A 10,246-nucleotide genomic window follows, 5' to 3' on the forward strand; every position below is an offset into this window, starting at 1 on the left:
GGGGGGGGGGGACAGGGGGTTTCTTCAAGACGCGTGTAAAAAAGAAGCTTCAGCCTGAAGAAGGGGTGGGGGACCGCTCTGTTCTGTGTATCACTCTGGGCCGTCAGCCTCTCAAGATCACGTTCGTATTCAATATTTTCTCAACAAAAAGGGGATAAAAAAAATCACAAAACACTGGGGAGCGCGTGAAATGCATATTCAGAGAACTGACGGGGGAGAGAAAAAAAGTTGAGGAAATAGAAAATGACAAATCTTGGGTGACGAATATATTGAATCTAAAACGTGTTCACATCGAGCAATAATATTCATCGCGCTGACGAGCCGGCGTCAGATACTCGACTGAATGATAAACTAGTCTTGATTGGCTTAATATAGTCCGTCGGTTACTCTAATTGGTCGCTCTTAGCCGCGCGGGAAATGATTGGTCAATTTAATCCTAGAACCCAAGCGCGATGCATTAAGCATTCAACCGACGTTCACTCTCTATTAACGGTCCAGGCACATATGATCGTCGCACAAGAGTCACTACTGAGACATGAGTGAGCAGCCAACATAGAGGTATCCTTACCCCCATGTGTTGCGTCTTCTCCTTCCGTGATGTACAAACATCCACTGGAGAGATTACAAATACCTCCTCGTTTTTTTTATTTTTTTTTACAACTGGGTGCCGGCTTCAAATCAATTTACCAATTGAAATCACAGTCTCGAGCGGGGAGATGATGCTTCAATGACTAAGAAACGTCAAATTATCGTTCATGAAATGGTGTATTGTCAACGTTATTTTATTATACAATTAGGGGGATTAAATCTGGCGCGCTTGGTGCAGCTTGTGATTTATTGGTTGGTAGTTTTTGATGGGTTATTTTTTATGGGGGGGATTGGGGGGTCTAGGCAATTTTGGCGGCTGTTTTTGGTCGTTGTTGGGGTAGTTGTCGTCTTATTGTCTAGTTATTTGCCTTCACCCCTTTAGTCAGGATTATTCTTGGGAACTTGAGGAATGAGGAGATTGGAGATTGTAAATAGTTTCATTGAGGATACACAAGCACTTTGGTTATTTTTTCTACGGTGAAATGCTTTTCTAGTTTTGTAGAGAAATATCAGAGCCCCATTCACATTTCATTTGAAACCCATTTGACCTTCAGTTTCCGGACACTTAAAATGATTTTATTATTTAAACTTGGCAGATCTGAATTTGAATCGCGATATTGAACCGTTAGAAAACATTTTAAAAACCGGAAAAGAAAAATAGAAAGTTTACTGTTGGAGGAAGATTGATGAAATAATTAAAAATCGCAATTTTCGGAAATTACGAGCGTTTTCTATAAATAATTTATACGCAATCAATTTTCTACCGTAATAGGATATTCCCGAGGGATAGCCAAATTTGTAATATTTCATTACGGTTAATATTGTAGCCCTTAATTAGATAACATCACTCTTGAAATTTTTTGAGTACTTAAGTATCATCAATTCATCAATGTGATTTATTGGTTGGTAGTTTTTGATGGGTTATTTTTTATGGGGGGGATTGGGGGGTCTAGGTAATTTTGGCGGCGGTTTTTGGTCGTTGTTGGGGTAGTTGTCGTCTTTTTGTCTAGTTGTTTGCCTTCACCCCTTTAGTCAGGATTATTCTTGGGAACTTGAGGAATGAGGAGATTGGAGATTGTAAATAGTTTCATTGAGGATACACAAGCACTTTGGTTATTTTTTCTACGGTGAAATGCTTTTCTAGTTTTGTAGAGAAATATCAGAGCCCCATTCACATTTCATTTGAAACCCATTTGACCTTCAGTTTCCGGACACTTAAAATGATTTTATTATTTAAACTTGGCGGATCTGAATTTGAATCACGATATTGAACCGTTAGAAAACATTTTAAAAACCTGAAAAGAAAAATAGAAAGTTCACTTTTGGAGGAAATGTGCACTCTGCGCCCGCCGTAGGCGGAAAAATCATTATAGTAAATTTATTCATTTTCAGAATTTTACTCGAAATCAATGTCTTGCCTGATAAAATAAGATTTCTAAAAGTTTAAACAATTCTAATTTTTTATTTATAAACAACGAATGTTACAAAAATAATAATTCTGGCAATTTGAATTTTTTCACGCGATTTAATTGACAAATTTGACGATTGAAAATGGTTGTATCTACAGGGTGGCGCTGTACGAAATTGTAAAAGATACTTGAGAACTAAGAAGACAGTTAAATATAATTTGAAATTATGAAATGACGGCCTGTTTCGTCGTCTACGAAAGTAGTTCTTGAAATTCAAGACGAATAAATTTCGCCAAACATAAGTTTTTCTCGTGTATTTAGAAAGCTATTGGCTCAGATTCACGTGCGAAAAAAATTAATACCAAAATCTAGCGGATTTCTATTCAATTTGCGTTAAAAATCCTTTCGGTTTCGAAAATATTCCGAGTTAAATTTTTTCCAGATGTTTCCACTACTTATTGATTGACACATTCTCTCTATCAATTCACAACAATTCAATTCATTCAACAATTGAATTCATTTATTGTTTCGTTCACTGCATTAGGAAAATGAAGCGAAAAATCTTGAAAAATTCAAGCCGACAAATTTCTGTATAAATAATCTCAACAAAAGAAATTGTATTCAAAAGCTATTTCGAAAAACCGAGCAAAAACGCTGCGGAATTTGTCAATAGAATCGACGAAAAACATTTCCAACGAACAGAAAACAATAATCTTTATTTTACCAATTGAATTTCTTCCAAGCAGTATTCATGATTATTTAATATAACATTTGACGAAAGCAATTCATAAAAACAATTGTTAAATTAAGGATATCGTCCTGCGATCTAACGACAATAGAACTATAGAAACAGTTTTCCTCATCCTCACGCCGATATTGTGCACCAACATGAAAAGTAATTGTGCCAAGGTGAATACGATTGATTAAATCACCTACGGCACTACTACTTAGCACGCAGATCCACAATTTGACTGGGGCAGGGCGACGAAAACCCCCGGTTTTATACCGCTCCTTGGAGATAGGAATTTTCCAAAATTTCCAGCGCTGACTAAGCACTGATGAAACGTTGCTCCCAGTGCCAAGTCCTCGGTGTGTAATCTGATCAAAGTCCGAGGGTTCGATTCTCGGTAGAAATGTTGGAAAAGCGCAGGTTCGACATGTGAACGCATCAACGAGCGCTCACAATTCATCGCCCATTATTGCGGTCACAAATCGAAACAGCTCCAAAATTCTTGACTCATTACTGTTTGTGCAGCGGATTATCTGTAGTTCTTCACAACGATGTCTTATCTTCATTGGAGGTTTTTTTTTTGTAACTGCATTCTTCAGAAAAATTCTATAGCACTAGTACTGGAAAAATAACAGTCGCGTGTGAGCAAATGCTACAGGAAATCGTGTAGGAAATCCTATGGGGAATTCATATAGGAATTTTTTTGATTTGCTATAGAAATGATTAGTTTCTGTTCATGGAAAGAAATATTCAATAAAAATTACGTATCTTTTTCGTAATTCCGGAGCGAAATGTCGTTGGAGGAAATTTTATGGAACTGTCACGGAATTTTTCCGGAGCGTTCCGTAATTTTTATATGAATTTCCTGTGGAAAATTCCAAAGAGTTGTTTCCACTCGCATTCTGTAATGCAACACAAAACAAAACCCAGCGGGAAAAACTTGGAAAATTTGTGCCCAATAATTTCTAATAGAAAAAATCTCAAGAGAAAAATTCAAACAGAAATTCGAAATCTATGGACGAAATTTTTCTTACCGAATATCCAATAGAATCCGCGCAAAAAACAAATACAATTTTTCAATAGAATTCTAATAGAAATACTGTAGAAACCCCATAGAATTCTATAGAATTCCAATAGAATTTTCTAGCGAATTTGCTACGTTTTCTATTGAATTTTTTCATGCGTGGAAAACTTGAAAAAATAATACTAATGTAGAGGAGCATGGGGCAAAATGAAACACGGGGCAAAATGAAACAGTGGGAAAATCTCGTCATCTAAAGGAGATAGGACATTTTTGAAGAGGACCTTTTTTGTAGCTTGTAAAATTCTCTACAAAAAAGGTTTTCATGAAAATCGTCCTATCTCCCTTAGATCACAAGATTTTCTTGCTGTTTCATTTTGCCCCGTGTTTCATTTTGCCCCACCGTCCCCTATTTCTATAGAAAATGGTTCAAGAGAAAATGTTGCACAGAAGAATAAAAATCTATCAATCAAGATTGCATTATGTCAATAATTCATCGAGTTATTACGATCCAAAGACAAGTCGGAACTCTTCATTCCACCCCACCCGTACCGCCCCTACTAACGAGACAAACATTCATAAAGAATGAGTGTACGAATATCATCTGGGAAATGAGGGTGGAGAATCGAATGCACAATTGGTCTTCGCGTGAATGAGAAACTCCATTGGATGCGCGTCTTTTTAGCTCAAAACTACCATGCGGGTTCACTCATTGTAACGCAGCGACTAATTCGAGAGGAATTGGAGAGGTGTCAGCTGAATGGATCTCAGTCTGCTTCAGAGTATATTTCTCACAGGGGGGATTACAAAACCCATACAAAACTCATATGAAATATTACAATTCACCAGTGGGTAGTGGCAGAAGGTTCATATCACTTTGAAAACACTTTTTGAAATCTGATAAATCTCTCAATCAGTCTGAGCTCTACACGTACGAAAACATTTCACAGAAAACCCTAGCGAATTGGATAAACAATTCTATTGGATTTCTAGTAAAATTTCTATTAATTTTCGGCCGATTCTATCGAAATGTTCAATTGAAAATATTCTATAGAAAGTGAATAGAATTCGATTTTTCTGTAGAACTTATTTTATTGAGATATTTTCTATAGAATTTCCTCGGCTCAATTTTTCTGCGTTTTTTGTTTGATTTTCTTGAATTTGAGCCGAGGATGTTCTATAAAAACATCTCAAGAGAATAATTTGTATAGAACAATCGAATTCTATTGATTTTTTTCTATAGAATATTTACTATTAATTTTTTTCGTGCGAGTATGGACGAAAAATCTATCGAATTCGTTAGAAAATTCTATTGAATTTCTATTAAACTTTCTATTAGTTTTGGCTGATTCTATTAGCATATTCAATAGAAAACATTTAATAGAAAAAGTCAACAGAATTCGATTTTTCTATATATTTTCTATAGAATTTGCTCGACTCAAATTTTCCAAGTTTTTTTCATTCTATTTTTCTTTTCTTTGAGCCGAAAAAATTCTATAGAAAATATCTCAATAGAATAAGTTATACAGAAAAATTGAATTCTATTGACTTTTTCTACTGAATATTTTCTATTGAACATTTCAATAGAATCGGAAAAAAACTAATAGAACAGTTCAATAGAAATTCAATAGAATTTTCTCACGAATTCGATAGGTTTTTCTATTAAATTTTTTCGTTCGTGTTGAAAAAATTAATGCATTGACTAGAATATTTTATTGGAATTCTATTAGTTTTTGTCCAATTCCATGCGAAAATTCCGCATTGTTTTCTCACGTTTTTTCAATACAATCGAAATCGACGATTTTTTAAAATAAAAAATCGTTTATAAATTTCGATGTTTCTAAAGAATTTATTCCATTGAGATGGTTTCTATAGACATTCCTCGTAATGTATTCCCTCAGTTTGTTCTCAACAGAATAAGTAGTGTAAACAATGAAAAACCATTGCTTTTTTCTATAGACTATTTTCTATTGAATCCTGCAACAGAAGCGACAAGGAACAATTAAAATTCACAGTGAAAATGAATGTTTTTTTAGAGTACATCGAATGGAACGAATGTTCGTTCACTGGCCTTGCGGTCTAGTTTTCCAATATTTCACTCGTGTGATACTATCGTCCCACGAATTTTATTTTATGTTCCATATGTTCATTCAATTTTTTTATTCGTACCGAATGTTATTACGATGATAAAATCTTGACAACTGGAACGTCACACCAATAAACAAGCATTTCCCTTTCTCAATAGAATTCCGACAGAATTGTGTAGCGAATGCAGCATGTTTTTCTATTGAACTTTTCTGGAAAGATCTCACTCGTTCTACAAAAATGCCTGAATAAAAATCCTCTGATTTCATTGTACATGTGTGCAAATATTCAAGAGGAAAACTTAGCGCTTTGTTTATGAAATTCTATTGAAGATTATGCAATTTTACTCTTTCATTTTGTTGCGAGATATTCCATATAAAAAAGTCGACAGATTTTCGTTGTATTCTCATTTGTTTCTTATGATACAATCCAAGAAAAAAAAATAGAAAATGCCTTTTCAATAATTATTATAGAAATAATAATTATGCTAATAATTAAAATAATTATTTCATAATAATAATTCTTGTATAATGCGTTATATGGAAAAATCTGCATCCGTATAGTTTTCTCTACGAATATCTATTGAGAAACACACGTGAGTGTTATGTGATTATTAATAGAATTTGCGCTAAAAACAATTTGTTTTCTCTAGTATATTTCTTACAGAATTTTGATAGAACTTCAATAGAATTTCTTAGAGAAAGGTCTAGGATTTTCCATCAATTTTTTTTCCTATGCGTACATATGATTCTAAAAATGTGGGAGACAATTTTATTCATTGTTTTTTTTAATAATAGAATTGACTTATCTTCTTCTCCCATTTTGAGATCCAATTAAAATTCAATAACAAATGAAATTGAATGAACAAATGAATGATAGATGTATCTAAACTGCACTTTTCGCACTTCATCCTTAAAAAAAACTCAGACGTCGAAGAGATATCTTACCTCGTGAAAGGCATTTTCGAGACAACCGAAGCGAATAAAATTCCAATAATTATTTCCCCCATCCCCGCGAGCATTGTGCCAGCACACAAAATGATCCAAATGTACCTCGTGGAAGACTAAGGCAATTGCCTCGATAGCAAAGCCACTGCGAGTGAAAAAATAATGAAAAAAAAAACTAAACAGAGTTTACATCAGTTTACACATGCACAGGTGTTTTCAGCTTGATCACGTGAGGGAGAATCGCATATGGAGTTCGTTACACAGATGCTTCTTTCGGTTGATGTGTCAACGAATACATTAGACCAGATATTATTATGTCTCATGTACGAGTATTACATCGAAACCCAATTAATTTCTTTCCCTCAACCTAAATTATTATTCCTTCCTTGGAGCCATTCATTCATGAAAATCAAAATGAATTTTTTTGAAAAGAAGTGGAAAAAACGGGGAGAGGACTCGATGCGGATTTTATTGTGTCAATGAACACATTAGACCAGATAATATGTCTCGTGTAGGAATGAGCGGTATAAAGCAGGCTGTCTTCACTCGTCCCGTAATCAAGAGCATCAGAATGGCATTTTTCGATTTATTTTCCTTTTTAACCCTAGTCTGGTCACCTGACGGGAAAATGCGAATTTAGTCACCTTCGCGGGAGAGTGCCGCCGTGTTATTTAGGCTCCAGCGTTGCCGAATCCACTCTACACTTCCCGGGCGCGTTTACCGAGTTCCCAGCAACGTCGCGCAACAGGCAATTTCATTTAACCCTTCAGAACTCGCGCTATAAGCGCCGCGCCGCCTTTTTCAAATTTTCGCTTGCCTCTTGCAAAATTGAGCTTTCAAAAAATTGAAAAAATTAGAATGCCTAGCTTGAATCATTTAGAATGGATTAGCAAGGTTCTTATCCGCTGAAAATCCATCAAGGCTACGAAAAATAATAAATTGTTGAGGCTCATACGCAAAAGCGGCGCCGTGCCGCTCAGTGCGAGTAACGAAGAATGTAAAATTTTCAATTCCGCTGTTGCTGTTTCCCGCTCGCCGCACGCTCGGCGCGTACCTATGAACGTGACAACGCTGCGTTACTGAAAGCACGGGCGGCGCAGCGCTCACCACGCGAGTAACGAAGGTCGGTGGCTGGGCGCGAGTTCTGAAGGGTTAACACGGGAAAAAATTGTTCACCTGTTGGAAATCATTTTTTTTCCTCCCAGAATTAAGGATGCAATATTGAAAAAAAAAATACTAGAATTTTCCAGATACTTCAATTGACGCATTCAATTTTTCTCAAATTTTTTCGGTCAACCAGTCGATGGCAAGGTGAATGAAACGACGTGTTGCGGCAACTCCCTCGTATGGTGACTAGTCTAGGGTTAATAGTATATTTCGACTAGGGGGCTACGCCCCCAGCTCGCTCCGCTCGGCAACCCTCCCATGGGTCCCCACCATCCTTGTTCTAATCCTTGTGACCCTTATTCTGACCCTCATGATTATTTTGATCCTCGCGGCCCTTATTTTGACCCTTCTGACCCTTAATTGTGGAGTCTTAATTTCGACTACCAAACTTTTATTACCAGAAATCAATTTCGATTTTTATAATGCAGAGAGGTACGAGTGCGTAATAGTATATTTCGTTACGAGTGCGGAAAAGAGTTTTTTGGCTCGTGGCAGGTTTATAGCACGAGCCGAAAGCGGGTGATATAATCTCACGATCCAAAAAACACTTTCCCCACGAGTATCGAACGATATTTTTCATTACAATGTGTGAAAACGCTTCGCGTGCCTAAAACTTACATTTTCGCACAGCGTGATGAAATAATATATTTCGCGTCGAGTGCCACTGGGGTTTTCGATGAGTGTGAGGTTGGCACGTCGAGCCGAAGACGAAAGATTTTGACCCTTACATTTTTTTTGACCCTCAAAATGTTAAACGTCAAATGTCAAAATAACAAAATGTCAAATGTCAAAAGTCAAATTTTGACATTTTGACATTTTAACAGTTTGACATTTGATATTTGATCTTTAATATTTAATATTTGACATTTGACCTTTCACATTTGACACTTGATATTTTGATTTAAGATATTGTCAAAATATAAGGGTCAGAAATAATCGTCAGAATAAGGGTCATGAGGATCAGAAATAAGGGTCAAGATAAGGGTCAGAAATCGCTCTACTTCTGGCCCTTTCCCGCTTATCTTTCTCCCAGAAAATCATTTAATTAAGAAGACAATTAATTAAATGATTATTATTTTCACTTTCAGTGCCCAAAAGGTACTGAAATTCAGTACCCACTTTTTGTAGTGATGGACGTAGACAGATCGCCCAATTCTGTCCGTTTTACCCTACCCTCCCCAGCAAGTATTGAAGCCCAAGTGATTTCTCCCCTTCAACCTGAATAATTCTTCCTCCTCGGGAGCGATTCCCTCATGGAAATCAGCGGAATGGTGAATTATTTGAAACGAAGTAGAACATGTTAACGCAGAGACGAGAAGAGGACTCGATTCGAATTTTATTAAATTGGATAGAATGTGGTGCGTAGGCATAGCCGGCCGGATACACGCCGAATGAATCTCATCCCAGTGGGAGGAAGTTCGAATTAACTCGAGCCAACATCAAGCTCAGAGTCACTGGGGGACCTACACGTCATTCGTCTTGTTGGAGCTGATTTCCCAACAATATCCCTCGATCAACCATAAAGCCCTGACAGAAAAATTCAGCGAAGTGAAGTCCATTACTACAGTGATGAATTGAGTGGAAGATAATATCGTATTGGAGGAATAGATGATTACTTTGATTCAATAGGAAACTTGCATGAATTTTTTTCATTCTTTCAATCTCAAGTTTCGGTTTTAAATTATTAATTTTTCACGACTACACTTTAAAAATATTATTCGTTACTTAATAATTGATTGTCGAAGGCTGGAGATTTCAAACGCTTTCAAGTCGCCAATTGCGTCACACGAGTGGTCGGACGCAGGACCAATCACAGAATAGCTCCAGCCAACCTAGCCCAATCTTCACGAGCGCCTTATCCAATGGGTGACGACAAATCCCCTCTCTTCTCACGTTCGACCAATCGAGCGCTGCCCAGCATTATTTATGCCACTTTGTGACGACATGAACGAAGGAGGTTTGAAAACAGACATGCACTGATAGACTAATTCATTTATTCCAAACGAGATTCATCAACTATTAACGAATGGTAGAGTTGAATATGACCAAATGAATATTAGTTAATAGTTAACGAATGAAATGTGAAAATCGAGTCAAACAAGCATTTGTTAAGTATTAACGAATGAACATTTGGTAAGACCAATAGACCCTCGCCTCCAACCAAATCCATTCGTTAACAATAACTAATCCTTTCTATTAGTGGGCATAATCATAAATTTTAAATAAAGTTAAATTTTAAACTAGTGAATTGGTTAATATTACTCATCAATTTTTTAATTATTAAATTAATCATCAATGA

This window comes from Diachasma alloeum, unplaced genomic scaffold, assembly GCF_001412515.2.
Source record: "Diachasma alloeum isolate Michigan unplaced genomic scaffold, Dall2.0 Dall_scaffold_00286, whole genome shotgun sequence".
Taxonomy (NCBI): Eukaryota; Metazoa; Arthropoda; class Insecta; order Hymenoptera; family Braconidae; genus Diachasma; species Diachasma alloeum.